Here is a 17,846-nt window from a genome sequence, read left to right as displayed (position 1 = left end):
TTCCAATCAATTTACAGTCAAAATTTGACACTGGGAGGGTGATGAGGCTTGATGGTGCCTTGATGCTTTGAAGCTTCCTGTTCTTTCAGGCCCTCTGCTCTGAAGGGCGCTGTTCTGTTGTCTGCTTTTTAAAGAGGTTTTCCTGTGAACGAAACAGCACTGGCATACATGCAAAACCTGTAGCAGTAAGTGGGTGATAAAGGAGAGTAGAGCATTATTCTTTTCCACCCGTGTTCAGTGTCTGCTTGAGGATCACGTGAAAAATGATCAGTCTTTTTTTACCTTGCCTAGTAATGTGAAACCTGCTCCAATGAAACCTGCTTGGATGGGTTTTCTGAGGCTCCCATCCCCGTAGGCTGGGAACTAACCCTTGTTCATATTGACCTTGGGAAACTGCATTGTTTAGAAGTATTTTCTAATACATGGTTAACCTGTGAAATCCATTGCCTCAGGAGCAGAGTGGTAGTGATGCTGTGAAGATCTTGAGAGGAAAAAGTGCCTCTGTGAGTTTTGCAAATGGTGAGGAAAACACCCATGGTTTCAACATACTGTACAACTTTGGCTGTGCTCTTCTGAATCCAGCTGTTACAAGTTATAATTGCAAAATGGGCAGGATAAGTAGTGAAACTCTGCGCTTCAGAAGGCATCTTACTGCTTGTCCTAAGTGTATTGCTGCTGCAGGTGTAAAATACCCTCCTGTCCAAGGAAAGGGAGGTGGAGCTTCAGCCTCAGCTTTGCAGAGGGCTGTAGCTCTGGGTAATGCCCATCACTTGCATAATAGTTTCGTGTAAGGGTGTGTCTTCCTGGGCAAGTTGTTCTTGTCTAAACTAGGGTGTAAACATAAAGTGAAATAGATTTTTCACAATAGCTGTTCATGTTTAGATCCTTTTTTGGGTTTTTTTTTTCCCCTCTTACGAAGGGCAGGGCAGGAAAGCACTCTTACCAGGCTTGGCTCCTGGATATCCAAACAATATCATGTTGTTAAAACTTCTTTTCAGGCTCTTTTTTCACCTTTAATAGAAGTTCTGGTAAAAAGCAACTGCCGAAGACAGAGGAAGCTGAAACATGAGGGAAATGGGAAGTTAATACTTTAAACTGGCTCAAATACATGATGAAATCATGTACTCAAATGCAGATTTGGTTTTATTTCAATTTTTGGATGCCTATTAGTGGGTTTTAAGAACTAAGCTTTGTATCTGCAATTGAGAATAGATTTGCAGCCTGCTTTTGGTAGCTGGTTGTATTCTTACTGTTCTTTTCTGTCACTTCCTTTACAAGTATCTGGCTCTGCACTGGAGATTGTGGCATGCAAGCAAAGTCTCTAGATAACTCTGTCTTGTCTACTGGAATTAGGTATTTTGTCAGGTTTATCAGATTTAGCTGGGTGCTTTTTCAGTTTACTTTCTTTGTTTGGAAACCTACAAAGTAACATCTCAGAGGATTTCGGGCACTGGAGTGAGAAGTAGACTGACAAAGTGAGAGTGGTGGATGAGGAAAGGTCAATTAATTGAGAGTCTCAGTTCTGGTGGATTGGTATCAAGTGGAATTTTCCTCCAGTCTCTCAGCTCTGTAATAACTTTTTCCTGTTGCTGAGATGCTGTGATTAAAGGCCTCTTGAAGGTGGAGGGAGTGTGAGAGTGACTTCCAGTTCCAGTCGTGTTTTGGCAACCCTGATTGCCAGGCACACCTCTCAGCAGGTGAGCATGACTGCCTTGACTCAGACTGGGGCTACATGCCTCTTACCATTAAAAGTAGGACATGACACTCAATATGTATGAAAACTAACCTCATAATGTGGTAGGGAGGAGGAGACAACAGCAATATACATTATTGATAAACTACTTTATACAAAAGCAATTAATGCTGAGTCTTTACCACCTCTCTGCTGTCTGAATCACTGTTGTGGAGGTGTGAGGGAGGGTGAGTGACTGCAGTGTTGTGTGTTTGTGCACAAAAGCAAAGTCTCATGGGGGAAACAGAGAAACTTCTCACAAGTGTTGGTTCAATAAAACATCCAACACAGCAATAATAATTTTTTTGTTAAATCAAAATACCCCAAACTGCTTCTTGGTATCTGTGACACTCTTGATTTTTGGCAATGATTTTTGGCTCCTGCTGCAAAGGAGCATGTTTTACAGAAGGACAGTGCTGGAAGAGGAGACAGGTTTGAGCGTGGAGCCTTGGGAGAGTCAGTGTGAGAAAGGGCTGCATGGCAGCTGTCACAGTCAGGATGGGGAAGCATGTGTGATACCTGTGAATGTGGAGTTTCTTGCATGTCGTCTTTCCCATCTATCCCAAACATCAAAGGTCACAAGGAGTCTGGTGTTGTGTGGTTTTGTTATTGTAAACCTTCTAAACTCAAATACCCGAGCCCATTCAGTGTGCTGTGGCTTTGTCCTGGGTGCTGAACATGGGTTTTTCTAACACAAGTGATGTGTGCTCCAGACACAACTTCCTCATCCCTGTATCTTGAGGATGCTCTGACTCTGCCTGCCAAAACGGTCGGTTCTGTCTTTTAAAACTGATCTACTAACCTGCATTTGAGCAAATTAAAATAGGGGTGACTTGGTAGGGGAAGGTGGTGTTAGTACCACTGCCAGTCACCAACTTCTCATGTGCACAGCACACCACCTACATCAGGGAGCAATGTTGCACTGGGTTTCATCTTCACTTGGTTTCCTGCAGCATAGGGGATTACTGGTAGACAACTGCACCTCATTAAGTGTTGACTTTATCACTGTTAAAATATTATTCATATGTGTCAAAGTTCTATTTTATGATGGTTTCTTATTACCCAAAGGTTCTGTACCTTCTCTGAAGGACAGTATCTTTCAAAGCTCACCAGTGTATCAGTTTCTATATAAAAAAAGAGTTCACCAGAGTAGAGCTCCCTTAATTTCAGCTGTTTAACTTGAAACTATTCAAAGAAGGAATGACTTCTGTAATGTGATGACTCTACTGAGAAATCAGGCTGCATTGAGTTGTCTTAAAGGTGTCTGTTCAAGCCTTCAAATAATACTTAAACTTTAATTAAAAAATAAATTAACTTTAATGGAGATAATTTACACTTTCATACCACATTTAATCTAAGCCTGCAAGTTACTCATCTAAATATACCTTTGGAGTGCAGTCAGTCTTTAGATTCCTATGCACATTTTGTTGCATCATCATACAGAGATCATGGCTGATGTTTCACATTTCAGCTGGTATCTACATAGAGCGATTGGTGTCCCCACTGCAAACCTCCTGGGGATTTTCTTCTTTTCTATTTGTTTCTTTTAAATGGGTCAATTAAATTGCTAAATCATGTTCTTTAACAAACAAGCAGATTCTGAGCTGTGTGTTAGTGTGTATCGGTCACTAATTCCTGCCACTGAGACATCAGGAGCAATGCTCTCTTTCCCAGTTCAGTGTGACTGATTGCCATTAATGGTGTGTAGCTGACAGCTTGTTCTGTAGTCAGTATTTCTAGGGAGTCCAAAATCAGTATTCCTGAGACCTCTGACATCCTCCTCCATGCTTGGGAGAGCGTTATTTGCATACACTCATGGTTCTGTGCTTTCATTCAGCTTATTCCACGCTTTTTAACTTTTTTCTTCTGTGTAATCGGGGCAGAAGTTGATTCCCTTCTTCCACCCCCACCTTTCTCTGCTATTCATTCTCTGGAAGGAATACATTTTAACTGCTAAATGTCAGTAAATGTCATTTTTTTACTTCCACCTCAAAACTTCCATTTTATTATTAAAAATTGTATGAGGGGAAAGTAATCTGAGACACATCACTCTGCAGTTTTTCCCCTTGTTCTCTCAGACCCATTTAGCATTCAATAAATAGAAAATGTGCTTCCCAAGTTTGATTAAATTGGTTGTTAATCTTTGTACAGGCTACTAAACTTTGTCGGTTTGGTATCTTAATTTTTCATTTAATAAGGCATACACTGAAGAAGACAAGAAGTAAAATTGCTTTAAAATAAAACAAACATGCATTTTAAGTTTTTCTGATGCCAGGTAGAAGTGTCTCTACTTTTTGGTCTCTAAGTAGTTTTTAAGGATTACTAATATTTATCTTTTAATAGTTATATACAGATTATTAGAGCTTACACTTCTATGTCTCATGTTTTCTGAAATCATAGAGCTTCTTAGCTCATAATAAAATACATTGTTTTGCCCTTTTTGCATATTTGAATATATCTTTGTGTGAGAACAGGAGCTGAAATTTATATTGTTTAGAAAAAGGGGAACAAATAAACATTAATTGCTGGGAACTATAGCCCACCAGAGGCTTGTTAGTAACCACAAATATATAACAAAATCAAACCTGTAGGATGAGTAACTAAACCAAAAATGTTAGATTCCTTTCTGCTTTTTTTTTCCCCAGAAAAGTCTGTTGGAGTTTGGTTTGAATTAGGAACTCAGTTTTGGCCTTTTATTTGTTTTCTCACTGTCTCTGAAAATGTAAGTCAGTAAATATTGCCAGTTAAAAAATCATGGATCTAGGAAAAGGAGCCCCAGAAATGCTGGCATGGTACTTCTGCAGCTCCACAGAACTGTACTGTGGTTGTGCTCCTGGTGACCCCACCGTAACCCAAGCTTCTGGGATTTAACACTGGGCCAATGAGGTCAGTGTTCCAGCTTCAACATTTACATTTCCCTGTATTTATCCACACAGAATTATAATTTACATCTTAAAATCTGCCAGAAGTCCAAGGAGAGGAATTTGACTACATGAGGATTTTCCTCAGCAGAACACAGCAAACTTCAGCTGGTTGCTGTGTTCTGAGTGCTCCTGGGGCAGGCTTGGAGGAGCCATGATGCTTGTTTACCCCATGCTCTACTTGTTGGCCGGGCTCCTTTTTACATGCCACTGTTACATGTGGCTTTAAACAGCTGGGAGAGTACCAGGGAAGTGTCCCCTGTGCCTGCTTCTCGCCAGGCTGTGTCAGGAGCTTGTGTGCCGCACTGTGCAGCGTGGCTGGCTCTCTGCAGAGCTGCTCGGGGCTGCAGGAGGATGCGCCCAACTCGGGCTCTTAGCATGAGGGCTGTAACCCAAGGTGGTGTGCTTGGGTCTGTAGTCTCCTGTAACCTGAAGTTACAGCATCCCATTCTGTGCTGGCAGTAACAACTGATTCAGTGCTGTCACTAGCTGATCCAAAACTGGAGCCAGCTGTGAGTGCTGCCTTCCAGCAAGCTTGGCTTGTCTGAGAGCTGCTGTTATGCATCCTACATCAGCCTGTTTCCCCTTTCTTGCTGTTGCTGTTGAACTGGGGTGTCTCTGCTGGAGCAAGGCACGTTAAGTACTAGAAAAAGCCCAGTGCAGAATTTGCCAGACCCTCAGGCTTCCTTAGCTTGACTCTGCTTATTTAAAATTCTCTTCTATTCTTCAAATGTAATTTGTTGTTAATTGCCCCAAAAGTAAGGAAGCGTGAAATAAATATCTTGTAACTTCACCCGTTTTATCCTTAGTTTGAAATGGGAGAGCAGGAGGCAGCAAATTACTTATCCACAGACTTTGTGCAACAGAGAAATAAGGCATGCAAATGATCTAGGGGTGCCCAGTGGAACTGAGGAAAATAGAAACAACTGCATCAGTATACTGGGATTGAAAGACCTAGAGATAATGAGCGTTGCTGAAAGAGGAGAGGAATCCTATAAATGACTCTAAGAATTATTGATTTTATGATTTTAATTAAAATAAACCAAAATCACAGTGGTAGAAAACTACTTTTCTAAAAGCAATGGAGTGGCACAATTTTATAAGGATGAAATAAAGATAATGCCTAGTTTTGATCATTTAATTGAGCAGGCATTAGTCTTTTATTCAGATCTATTGTTCTTTACTGCACAGAGTCTTCCTAGAAAAATGAGGCTGAATTTGAACAAGCCATATATAAAGTTACAGTAAAAGATGCAGAGAGTTGTCTTAAGTTTTCAGTTCCTCTGTTTTTGTAAATGATTTTCAAGTAGAAGTAAAAAGTCTAGAGTTAAGTAACGAATATGATGTTACAAAATCAAGACAAAGTGGAAGATAGGTAGCTCTCCTCAAGATGGGAGCAACAGGCAGAAGTAAAATATTGAGACCAATACAGACTGAGACATGAGTACAAATTTATTCCTTTGGGGGATTAAGTAGTGACAGCACAGCAGCATTTAAAAAGTTAAAGAACTTTCTATGCAAGTGCCACTGGAGACCCTCAGTTATATTTGGTGTATCAGGGTTCATTGGCTTTGCTACCAGTAGTGCTGGTGTTGGAACTACTGTGTGGTCAGAACTACCATCCACATCCTGCAAAACAGCATCAAGTGACAGATCCTGTGTGTCAAAGGAAGGCAGGGAAAGGGGAACTGGCTGCATTGTTCCAAGAGAGGTTGCTCTGGGTAATGGGTGTTTGTAAGGTGAGCAATGATGAAAGCTGAATATGTTTGGTTTGAAGATGGTGTCAAGCAAAGGTATCTCAGATAAAATACTGACTACTCTTCTGATGTAATTAGCTTCTCAGCCAGTATCAGAGTTAATTGTGGATAGAAACAAAAATAACCACCAAAGTCACTGTCCTTGCTCAGGCAGAATATCTAACTTAAGAGAGCATTTTATCTTGATGAAGACTATGACTGATGTGATAAATCTCATGTAAAGAGAGAAAAATAGAGGTCAGGGGAAATGATGATATTGTGAGGTCAATGCTGAGTGTTCTTATGAGGGAACTCTGCTGTGCCTCTGGAAAGACACACAATTGGGCTGGACAAAGCTATTGCCTGTAAGCAGGGCTCATAGCTTAGCTTGCTGGTGGGACTGATTTGATCTCCATAGCTTCTCTCATATAATACTCTGACAGGTATTTCCTGTGCTGAACAGAAATAGTTTTGCAAGAGTTGTGTTGGCAGAAATTTTTCAACCATTTTTGCTAATAAGACTAGGTAAAATACAAATTGCCTACATAAAATACAAATTAAGTTCCTAGTGATGGGTCTGTTACTTGGATTTGAAGTTTATTGAGGGGTGAATTTGGTCCTAGGAGTGTCTTGCCCTGTCACCCTTAAAGTCATTTGCACTGGGCATGCTGCAGGCTGCAGTGGGATTTTCCAGGGATTGAATCCCTGTGCTCCTGCAGTCTGTCCTGGCTCTGGACACAGGTACTAAGAGAAGCAGTCTCTAGTCTGGCCTTTGACTGTCCCACTGTCCCCAAAAGCAGAGAGGAACAACAATCTGCTGGGTACTGGCAGAGGGAATGGGCAGCAGGGTAAGAGGGACCTTGGTGTGGTAGAAATCTGTTGAGGAGGCATTGCTGAAGGAGCAGCCAGGGTGGACTGGACACAGAGACAGGAGCATTACAGTGATGGATGGTCAGACCTGAGTTTGGATGTGGACACTCAACAAGAGGCTGAGAGGTGGAAAATGGGGAGTGGGAAGTAACTGGAGTTTGGGATTTGGAGGTAGAGCAACAGGCTGTAGGAACGAAGGAAGAACTGAGTAAGGGCTCTGGCAGTAGTTCCAAGGGGTGTGAAAAGCACTCGTTGGGTGATGAGGCTTGGCAGGAAAGGGTAATGGGACTAAGGCAAGGGGTCAGAGATGCAGATGGGACCAGCATTGGTTTTTTGCAGAAGATAAATAGAAAGCTTCCTAGCAAATTGATTACCTCTGCAGGCAGGACTGCATCCCAGAACCTCCTTGTTTCCAGGTTTCTCTCCAGTCACTGAGTAGCTGGAAAACTCAATAGTGTAAAATGTTTTACACTCTCCTGTTTATCCACAGTTGTTATATTCTATGTTGTTGTTATTAGCTAACGTTTTAGCTGACTGGCAGAGGTCTGTACAGTACATATGTGAGCTTTAGCCCTGCAGCTAACTCCTGAGGAATACCAGTATGAAGATGCATAAGGGGATTTGTTATTTTCAGGGTTGTTTTGCTGTTGCTGAAAAGCCAGACCACTCCACAGTAACTAGACAATCTCTGACATACCCACAAACCTTCTTTCTAACCTAGCAGATTTGGGTTGGGAAGCTGAGCATTCAGATGTAGTAAATGCCAGGATCCATGCTAGGTGTATGCTTTCACTATCTTGCACGCTGTAGTTTCTACCACACTTAGGCCTTTTTCAGTACACAGATGAAATTATTAGATTGTTAAATGGTTGGTTTCAATAGCTGTTTTCATTGTCATCTTTCAGCACATGGGGCCTCTTTACTTCAGGTTATTCTGGACCTTCTCTGAAAACAGTTTGGTTTTTGTCCTTGGGGTTTCTTTCCATTTCCTCCTGGTTGTGCTTTGGGGTGTTCTCACTATAATGCCTGGATTACTGTTCTTTTCACAATATTAAGATAAGTTTGTATTGTCCCTTCTTCACATACAGGGAGAGAAAAATAGCCTGGACTTCTCAGAGTAAAAGCATCCACTGAATTTTAGGAGCTCCATTTGAAATATCTGGGATGAGGGTGGCTTGGTTTTTTTGGATGGATCCTCCTTGATGTACTTCAAAGATGGCACTTTAACTCAAGCCAAGCTGCTTAGACCCGAGCTCTGTTTACTGATGGGACTGCCCAGGACTTTAGCAAATGAGAGGCTTGTAAGAGGTGAGGCACAGGCAATAAGTAACTACCTGTTTGGCTCAGTTGACTTCCTGAGCACTGCATAAGACATCAAGAAGTGACAGAAGTACAATCCATATTTCTGAGAGTAGTGTTCAGCTATGGTAACCACAAGACCTTTCTTTCTTATATGATGCTTTTCAGTTTTCATGTCAAATGAAGAGAAGGTGGGAGAGGCTACAGACAGAAGTTCCTGTCGCTCTGCATCCTGACTTGCATCCCCATCAGGTTCAGGTTGTACTCTGTTGTAAGGATGAAGCTGAAGAGGGAAGGATTGTGTATGTAATATGGTGTTTAATACATATATACAAAGGGAGCAGTGTTCAGGGTACTCAGGCACCTTAATCCTGGGCTCCATTAGTGTTAGAAGGTTTAAAAGGGCAATTTTAATCATATTATGAAATCTGCATTTTGGTTTTGTTAATTATCACAGAGGCCTGTTGATGGCAAGAACAATATAAACTAATGTTTGCTTTTTCACCTTCATTGTCTTAATATTATGTATTTATTGAGGAGGTATTAAATGGTTCAGAGAAAACAATTTGGAGAAACAACAGAATGTTGAAATTGCTAAGTTATACTGCATGCACACACTGTGTATTACCAGGATTCATTACAGCCTCTGTCAGCTCAGTGTTGGGGTTTCTCAAACAATTTCTGCTAAAAGCACCCCATTGCAGTAAAACATGAGGGAAGTGATATCCAGAGAGAGTTTTTGTCCCAGAAGTCTGTGATCTAGGAAAGGATCTGAGAGTCCTGAGTCCAGTCTCCTACTGGCAAGAGCGCAGCCTCTTAGCCGGCCGTAGCGGCACATACAGGCAGCGCTGCTCTGCTCTGCCAGAAGGATCCACAGTGTAACCTTACAGGCACTTTCCAGGGCCACGTGCTGCAGAAAACTTGCAGTCCATGCAACATGCAAGGACTGTATCACACAGCAGCTCTCAATAACCCCTTCTCAGTGTTTCAGCTGGTAGGGTTATTTTCACTTCTGCTATCCATCACGTCCAACAAAGCATCACTGTTCTTCCTCTCCTCACTGAAGCCTTATCAAAGAAAACTGCAACCTGGCCCATGCCTGCTTTTCTGCTAAGATTTTTAATTTTTTTTTTTTTGGTCAGGAATATGCAAAGAAGATTCAGCTTTCATTTCATTTCCTTTGCTTTGCTTTGCTTTACAAAAGTTGCCTCACTTGCCTAGACTAGAACAGACCCTCAGTTTTTTGAACTGTCAAGTAGTTTCTTTAACAGTTGCTTCTAGTGTGTGTAGTGGGTACAACAAGCACTGTAAACAGTCCTCATGGGAAAATAAGCCATCTAGATTGTGTTTTCCCTTTTGATTTTTAGTGATACAGCTTTGACAGATTGGCTGTGTGAAAGAATATTAAGGCATCTGAAAAATCCAAATGTCACTTGGAATTTTTGAACCCACAGTCCTGTGTGTTGTAGGAGAGACAAGAGGCTCCACGTGGGATAGGACAGAGGGAGGGAAGACTCAGGATTGCACACATGGTGTCTGCTTTCTTTTGTGTGTTCAGCTGGTAGAACTACCACAGTGAGCTGCTGTGCTGGCTTTGCCCAAGTAAGCAAAGCTTGGAGAGGTGGTGTCTGAGGTACGGTAAATAATAAACACGCACTGAACATAACAGATCACTGATGATAAGGAAATCTATGGCAAGGGTATTTACAGGCTAACAGCATGGAGATGGGCAGAGATAGAGGAATGTGATTATTGACAGGGCGTCCTGAATTTTGGGACAGGCAACAACAAATGGGTGTTTTATGTGTGTTCAAAGGAGACGATGTTATCAAATGTGGCCCAGATGAAATCTGGGCTGAGGAGTACTGCAGGAATCTACACCACTGTACAGTATTTGTAATCTGTAAATCTGTAATCTTTAAATCTGATAGTGCCTTTGCAGAATGGGACCTTTAAGGTTCACCTTTGAAGTGCCAGAGAGCACTGCTGCATGCTGGAATGTTAATAGCTTTCTCTCTTTGGCTTCTACTAGATATTTGTAGCTTTTCATACCTTTTGCAAAGTATGTAAGACAACTGGGTGGCTGTATCTATGAGAGAACAAAGCTATTGATGTATGGTAAAACAGCAGGGCATTCATGGCCAAGGTCTGCAGGGTTGTCGAGGGGAACAGAGCTCAAAAGTGGGTACCATTTATTTACAAGCTTCCAAAGACTTCTAAGCTGTGGGTGAGCATGGGTCTCTCTCTTCAGGTATACCAAACCAGTCAGTAAGGTTGGTTGCTTGGTTTTGGGTTGGGTGGGTTTTTTTAGGGGGTGGGGTTGTTTTTTTGGTTGGGTTGTTTTTTTGGTGCTGTTATGGTGTAGCCAGAATTGGGGTCGAGAAAAGTGCATACTTACTCACATGAGTAAGCACCCAGACTTCAGTGTTGTTTCTGCAGCTAAGCATTATTCCATCTTTCTCAAAAGACAAGAGAATTTTTCTTCTGATAGAGAGGCTGAAACACCCTTTATTAGAAATTGCCGTGGCAAGCACGTTGCAGAGTTATGAAAAAGCTTCACTTTCATATTCCAGGTCCCCAGTTCTTGTGGTCTTTTCACTTAAGGCTCAGAGGGATAAATGAGCCAAGCAGGCATAGGTATTTATGTAAGAGCCCTTTGGGAAATGAACAATGATATTTTTTCCAGTAGTGCTTGCTGTGTCAGTGTATGTTCTAGAAACTAAGCGTAGCTGTCAGACAGCATCCCCCAGAGACCCCTGCACGTCCTGGTGTGCAGCTCTCCAGTTCTGCCAGCCTTCATCAAACTTGTCTTAAGGGTGTCTTGTTTGCTCAGGCTTTGTTCTGAACCCCCCCCAAGTCACACGTAAGGAGTACGTGTACCCCACGGAGGTTTTCTTGCTGAGACTCACCTTTTGTGGTAACTGTTTGTAGAAATCTCTCCCTTAAATCTGAACAGAAAGTGGTATTTTGACTGCATGAAAATATTACCAAATACAAACCTTTGTATTCCCCATATTTAGAAACACCCAGGAACTCCTCATGAGGACCGAGAGTAGCTACACCCAACACAAAGTAGATGGTGGTTCCCACTCAGCTGGGATATGAGAAGCTCAGGGCTGTGTCCCTGCTTTGCTAACCCGTGTTTCAGTGGTGGGCACTGGGAGATACAGCATACTGTACACAAGCAAAGAGTTCTGTGTAGGATCTGTAAGGACTTGGGTAGTGAAGTGCAAGACTCTGATCTAATTCAGGCAAATAGGGAAATTAGCTGTTGATTATCTGCTATGTAAATGCAGGGTCTTTGGGTGGTTTTGAAAGGCAATTCTTTCCAGGACCTAAGAATGCTTTTCTTCCAACCTGTTGTGTATTTTCATGTGGAAACTTTTAGTTTTGGCTAAAATAGTTCTAATCTTGCAGTTGGAGATACAGCTAGTGATAGATAATTATGAATTCTGGCCAAGCACTGCCCCATGTTCAAAATATCACAGCTCTTAGTTTAGAAGAATCAGCTGCTAAGAAGAAACTGGGACTTCAGGAATCTTAAGTTTTAATGCACTAAGGTTTGAAAAATGTCTCCAGGTATAGTTGGTATCACAATTTAGTATGAAGAAGTGTTTTGAAAGTGATCCTGTTTGACCTGGCTGAGCTTGTACTGCATGGTTGTATGATGAGAGCAATGTATCACTGTCTTGATGTTCTTTCACTGGACCTTCAGGGATTCTCCACCCTCAGCAAAACCAGCAACAAGAGTCAAGAAGCTTGCAGAGGCAGGGGTGCTGAGGGGCACCAGAGCTGGTCTCGTGCTGGTTGTGAGCAGCCCTTGTAACTCCCATTAGTAACTCATCAGGTTTAGGAGGGTCACAAGCGTGCCTGTGTATTTGGACAAATGACCTCCTCCATCATATGACAGGTGGTTATCAAATGGCAACAATAAACTAAGGTGGTTTCTGAAGGCTTTCAGTGCTTGGAAGGGGTTTTTATGTGGCTGTATAGAAGTAAATACACAGGCACCATTGGTGTTTGGAGAAGGATTGACCCATGAAACTTGAAATTGCCACCACCTGACAGGTCTTGGACAAAGTCCCACGTATGGAGCAGGTATTATCTGGGAGTGCTGCATGATGCTCAAAACATGCACATTTTCCTTAACCTTCCTGTCCCCACTCTGGGGATCTGCCTTCCCGAGTGATGGGAAGAGCATCACGGCTGAGTGCCTTCTCCCCTTGCCACTGCCTGCTGTGAAGTGTTGAATCAGCTCTGTTGAGAGACCCGCAGCTGCACAGCTCAGACAATCTGTTTCTCTGTTAACATGGCTTTAGTGCGGGTATTTTTTCCTGATTCCCTGATGTGTCATGTCTAGGAGAATGATACCAGATGGCATGTGGCTTCTGTGAAATCACCACCTCAGAAGTCATTAACACTTTCGTGGGCCAGCTGCTTCTATGGTACTAATGCTAGATGGAATCAGGCAGGTGACTTTAAGCCAGAAAGATCTTTTGTGTCCCTTCTCTCCACTGCCCCAGCTTTCTCACTCCCTCCTCCCCTCCCTCAAGCCCAGACTTCTCTCTCTCAGACATGCTGACTTGTGGAAATGTGCCAACATTGCAGTGTACCACAAGCAGATAGTGCTGCAGGGAGGGAGGAGGGGGGAAAGGACAGTGTCTTGAAAGGGAAACAGATGTGTGTTTCTGCTTGAAAAGATAAAAAAGATTTAAATTCCTGGAATGATTTATGCTCAGCAGTGCTTCTGCTACATGTCATTTCTTTCTGACCACTGTGCAGTCCTCAGCATGATGCCATTTTAGCCAAGACCTCAAAACATTAGACTTCAGGTATTCTTGGGATCCTCCTCTTCTTCCTTTTGCCTGTGTCGTCATGAGGCATCCAACACAACATGGGAGCAGGGAGGAAATCTATTCAGGAAACTGAAGGAAACACTCTTGATTTTGGCAAAATCCCTCCTATTCCATTTTAGCTGTTCTGTCCTACCTTTGTGGTGTCTGACTGCTTTCTCTCAGCTGGTTGCAGGGAATGTGAAGCAGTTCTCTAACATCTGTCAAAGAAATGGAACATGGAGGCTCAATGGCTACAATCAGAAATCAAGTGGGCAGATGTTCCCTGTCCTCTGGAGCTCAGGGGAAATAAAACCTGCTTGCACGGAGTAGCTGGTAGGGGCTAGTAACTTGTTGGGGGCTAGCTGTCCTCAGCTGTCTCCTGGGGTTTGGTGCTCAACCTGGCAGAGTGGGAGTCTGGATGGGCTGGACAAGTAGCTGAGCAGGTTTGGATGGAGAAGGGGAGCTGTGCCTCAGAATGTGTTGTGTTCAGAAGGATGGGGCACTTAAGTGGTGAAGGGATCTTCCTTAAAGGCAGCTTGCATGGTGTTTCTTGAAGGTTTCTGAATGGAACTGGAATGGGCTATTAGACTGTGTATGAACTGGCAGCTCCCAGTTGTGTTCTAGGAAGTGTGTTTTTCAGCATCCTGGATATTCAGAAGCACTTTATCAAGTTATGAGTGCTGTAAGGCATTAGCTGCTCCAGGAGTGTGCTCTGGGGCTCAGGAGAAAAGTAATGTTTTTGATTGCTGGATTCTGCTGCTCTGACAGAGCAGCACTGTAACCCTGGGTGGCTAAGCTAGTGCACCCAGCAAAATGAATCAATGAGAACTGCAACATAAATAACAGTTTTACTGCACTGTCACTTGCTTATGTTGACTCCATCTGTTGAATTCCCTCTTCCCCCAGTTTATTTCTTTCTTTCCTTTCTTAGTTTACTTGGCTTTAGAATATATATTCAGACAAAATAAGCACAAGAAGTCTTGGGAGAGCAGTTTGCTTTCCTCTTTCTCTTAATGGCTTCCTTTGCATTTCTAGCCTCTGCTGAATACTGCACAGTTTTGTTTCCATTCCCAGTCACACCATTCTCCCTCATATCTTTGCTGTAGACAATAAGCAGTTCCAGGGATCTTCATGCCTGATGGACCTTTAAGCCATCAACCACTCAGCTATCTAGCGAGTTGTGACTTAGAGATACTGATCTTTGCTAAATGCCAACAGCAGAGCTTGCACCAATGTGATTGGGAAAGCATGCATAGGAGTGATGTGAAACACTAGAGAAATCCTACTGATGTCCTTGCTGAGGGTTTTAGGGCTTTGTTTTATTTCTGGAGACAAGGACAGTTCCCACAAGTGACAGCTTTCAGGAGTGAGTGACGTTCCACAAGCCAAAGTCACTCCAGTTAGGTTCCCAAGAACTGGCTGAAATCTCAGTATCTCTTCTACATGAGGTACAGTTGCTGGCAGTGCCACTGATGTCTGGGATTTAGCACGTCTCCCTTTAAGCTAGTGCATAAAATAAGTAGATGAGCCCTGTGTAACAGGAGAGGGAAGATTTGGAAGTTCTGTTTTTATTTCTGGCTTCTTGTGTTTGGATAATTTAGGATGCTTGAGATGGTGCAGCAGAAGAGAGAAGACACTGCTTGGGCTGGAAGGTTATGTGTCAGAAAGCACAAATGTGGGTATAGAGAGAGGAAATGTGAAAGAAGAGAAAGAGGAGCAATACATAAGAAAGAACTGGCCTGGGGTAGTGTATTGCCAAGCTTTGCATGCGTGGATGACAGTCTTAAATTCATGTGGAAGGGGAGGGGAAGTCAGCTAGAGGGGAGTTTAGGTGTGTGGGCTCTGGTATGGTGGAACGTAGAGGAGAACCCAGCTGCAGATGCAGGGGTTAGGTCATGAAGGTTTTAACTGTCAAAAGCTGGAGCTGGGTGCAGAGCAGAGTGAGAAGAGAGCATGGAGAGTGCCTGCAGCATGAAGCCAGCATACACCCCAAAGCGCCGCTGTGCACTGAGGAAGGATGTCAGATGGTTCCTGGGAGTGCAGGAGTGATTTAATCTTCATGACTGTAGTCACACAGGCAAGAAATGCAGAGAAAGACTGGGGGGCAGCACAGGTTCCTCTTGGAGCTACTGTTAGCTGTGGTGAGAGTAAACATATTGCTAATTTTTGCTTCTACCTTGTTCAGTGTTATCAGTTCTGTGTTAATTTTGATACCACTTGTTAGCATGAAGACTGGGAAAGGGAACCCCAGACTTCTCAATAGTTCTGTTTGCTGGTCTGTGCCTTCAGCCACATCCTCCTCCAACAGAGCTGTGCCATGCCTCAGTAAACATGCTATCATTGTCCTGCTGTCCCACACAGCTATGCAGGTAGGTTTCATGGTGGTTACTGCTGAAAATAAGCATTAAGTGCTCTGAACAACACTTGTGATGTTTGCTTTTGCCCCTTCTTCCTGTGGAAAATATGCATAGAGTGCACTGGCTATTACTACTAGAGTCATGAGGTGTGGTTTTGGTAGGGTTTTGTGTGTGTGTGTTTTTTGGGGTATTTTTGGGTTTACTTTTAAGAAAGACAAAAGTGTTAGACTATATATAAACAAAAACGTCACATTATTGGGAGGGAGGATGTTAGGGGTGGTTAAAATGTAAATGTAACTGTGGTTGTCAATACTGTGAAGTGTATGGGAGGGTCACACCCCGACAGACACACATTCCATCCCACTTCACAACCGTGAAAAGCGCTAGTGTGTTTTTTGGAGGTATTGCTGCTTCATAGTCATTGCACAGGAGAAAGGCACAGGTAAGGAAGTACAGCTGGCACTTAAAAAAACAAATGGGCATTTTTTTGTGATGGCCATGGTTCTTGCAGAAATCTGTCTTGGCCCCCGAGACATCTCCAGCTCCTGTACAGGCAAATTTCACTGTCAGGGTAGCAAAACTGTTGTCCGTAGCATGTCTCAGAGTTTTAAGTGATCACTTATGTTCTTTGATTCCAGTATATAAAGATGTTAGTCACATAGAAGATCAAGATTATAGTCTTGAATTTGGTTTAGTGTTCTACAAGTAGCTAAAGTCAAAGCAGAAATGAAGTTTGATGGGCTCATGATCTAAGGAAGTGCCACAGTATTTTGTACTGCTCAAATTTTCTTAAACAGCAAAGTTTCACAAGCAAGCTCTGTTACTTTTGATCAGCCAAGGGTTGAGATATATGAATTACTGCAGCTAAGTCACCTGAATCCTTGTTATCAGAATTTATGAACTCATAGCTGGCAGGAGTGAAGTTTTTGTTGAGGGATTTTTCCTCTTTTTTTCTTTTCCATTTCAAAGGCAAATGTTGTAACAGACACTAGACTGAAACTATAAAGTAAAAAGTGTCATATTTTTCAGCTGGGATTTTAGATTTCCTTTTTCCTCAACTCAGAGATTTAGGAAGAGTAAAAATACTGGTAAAGCTACAGAATGTTCTACTTTCATCACAATCCCAGTTTATTGTAGGTGTGTGTATGCCATATGAGGTTTTGAAAGATTTGGTGTTACACTGGTAACCTGAACATGCTACAGGCAGAGCAATGTTGGCACATCAGGCTGAGCATCCTGTGTTTCAGGTGCTGCAGCTTTCCAGTGTCCTGTGTGGCATGGCTGTGGGCGCTGCAGTGAGGGTCCTGCTCTGAGGAAGGAGACCATGGTTTTGGTGATGCAGAGCATCTCAGCATTGAGCAAAGCCATAGCAAAGGTCCTACATGCAAACACAAATTCTGTGGCTTGCCTGTTTGTCCTGCTTTTCTGGCTGTTTCTGGAGAAAGAGGAGGGTGGAAACACCTCTAGAGCACTTCCCAGTTTCATCACAGATGCTCATAGTATGTATGTTACTGGGTTCAGTTTTGGGCCCCACGCTATAAGACAGACATCAAGCCCCTGGAGCGTGTCCAGAGAAGGACAATAAAGCTGAAGTATCTGGAACACAAGTCTGAGGAGGAGAGGCTGAGGGAGCTGGGACTGTTCAGTCTAGAGAAGAGGAGGCTCAGGGGAGACCTTACTGCTCTCTACAACTACCTGAAAGGAGGTTGTGATGAGCTGGGGCTCAGCCTCTTCTCACAGAAGTAGTGATAGGATGAGAGGGAATGGCTGCAAGTTGCACCAGAGGAGGTTCAGGTTAGAAATGAGGAGAAATTTCTTCTCCAAAAGAGCAGTTGGGCATTGGAACAGGCTGCCCAGGGAGGTGGTGGAGTCACCATCCCTCAGGGTGCTCAAGGAAAGGTTGGCTGAGGTGCTTAGGGACATGGTTTAGTGAGTAATATAGGTGGTAGGGGGCAGTTGGACTAGATGATCTTGGAGGCCTTTTCCAACCTTAATGATTGTGTGATTTTGTATATTAAGGAATCAAGGCAAGAAAGGATGTTTCGTAGTGTGCCTGGGTTTTGAGAAGAGCTTTGCAGCAGGTCTCCCCTGATGCT

At 43.0% G+C, this 17,846-nt stretch overlaps 1 protein-coding gene across 2 annotated transcripts in view; it reads left to right on the top strand.

The window, feature by feature from the left end:
- The window catches only part of MAPKAPK3 (MAPK activated protein kinase 3), a 58,154-nt gene that overhangs the window by 19,574 nt on the left and 20,734 nt on the right, over positions 1 to 17,846 (top strand). The window lies entirely within an intron of this gene.

This window comes from Gallinula chloropus (genome assembly GCF_964237585.1).
Source record: "Gallinula chloropus genome assembly, chromosome: 12".
NCBI classification, from domain to species: Eukaryota; Metazoa; Chordata; class Aves; order Gruiformes; family Rallidae; genus Gallinula; species Gallinula chloropus.
This window is presented reverse-complemented; position numbering and strand designations above follow the sequence as displayed.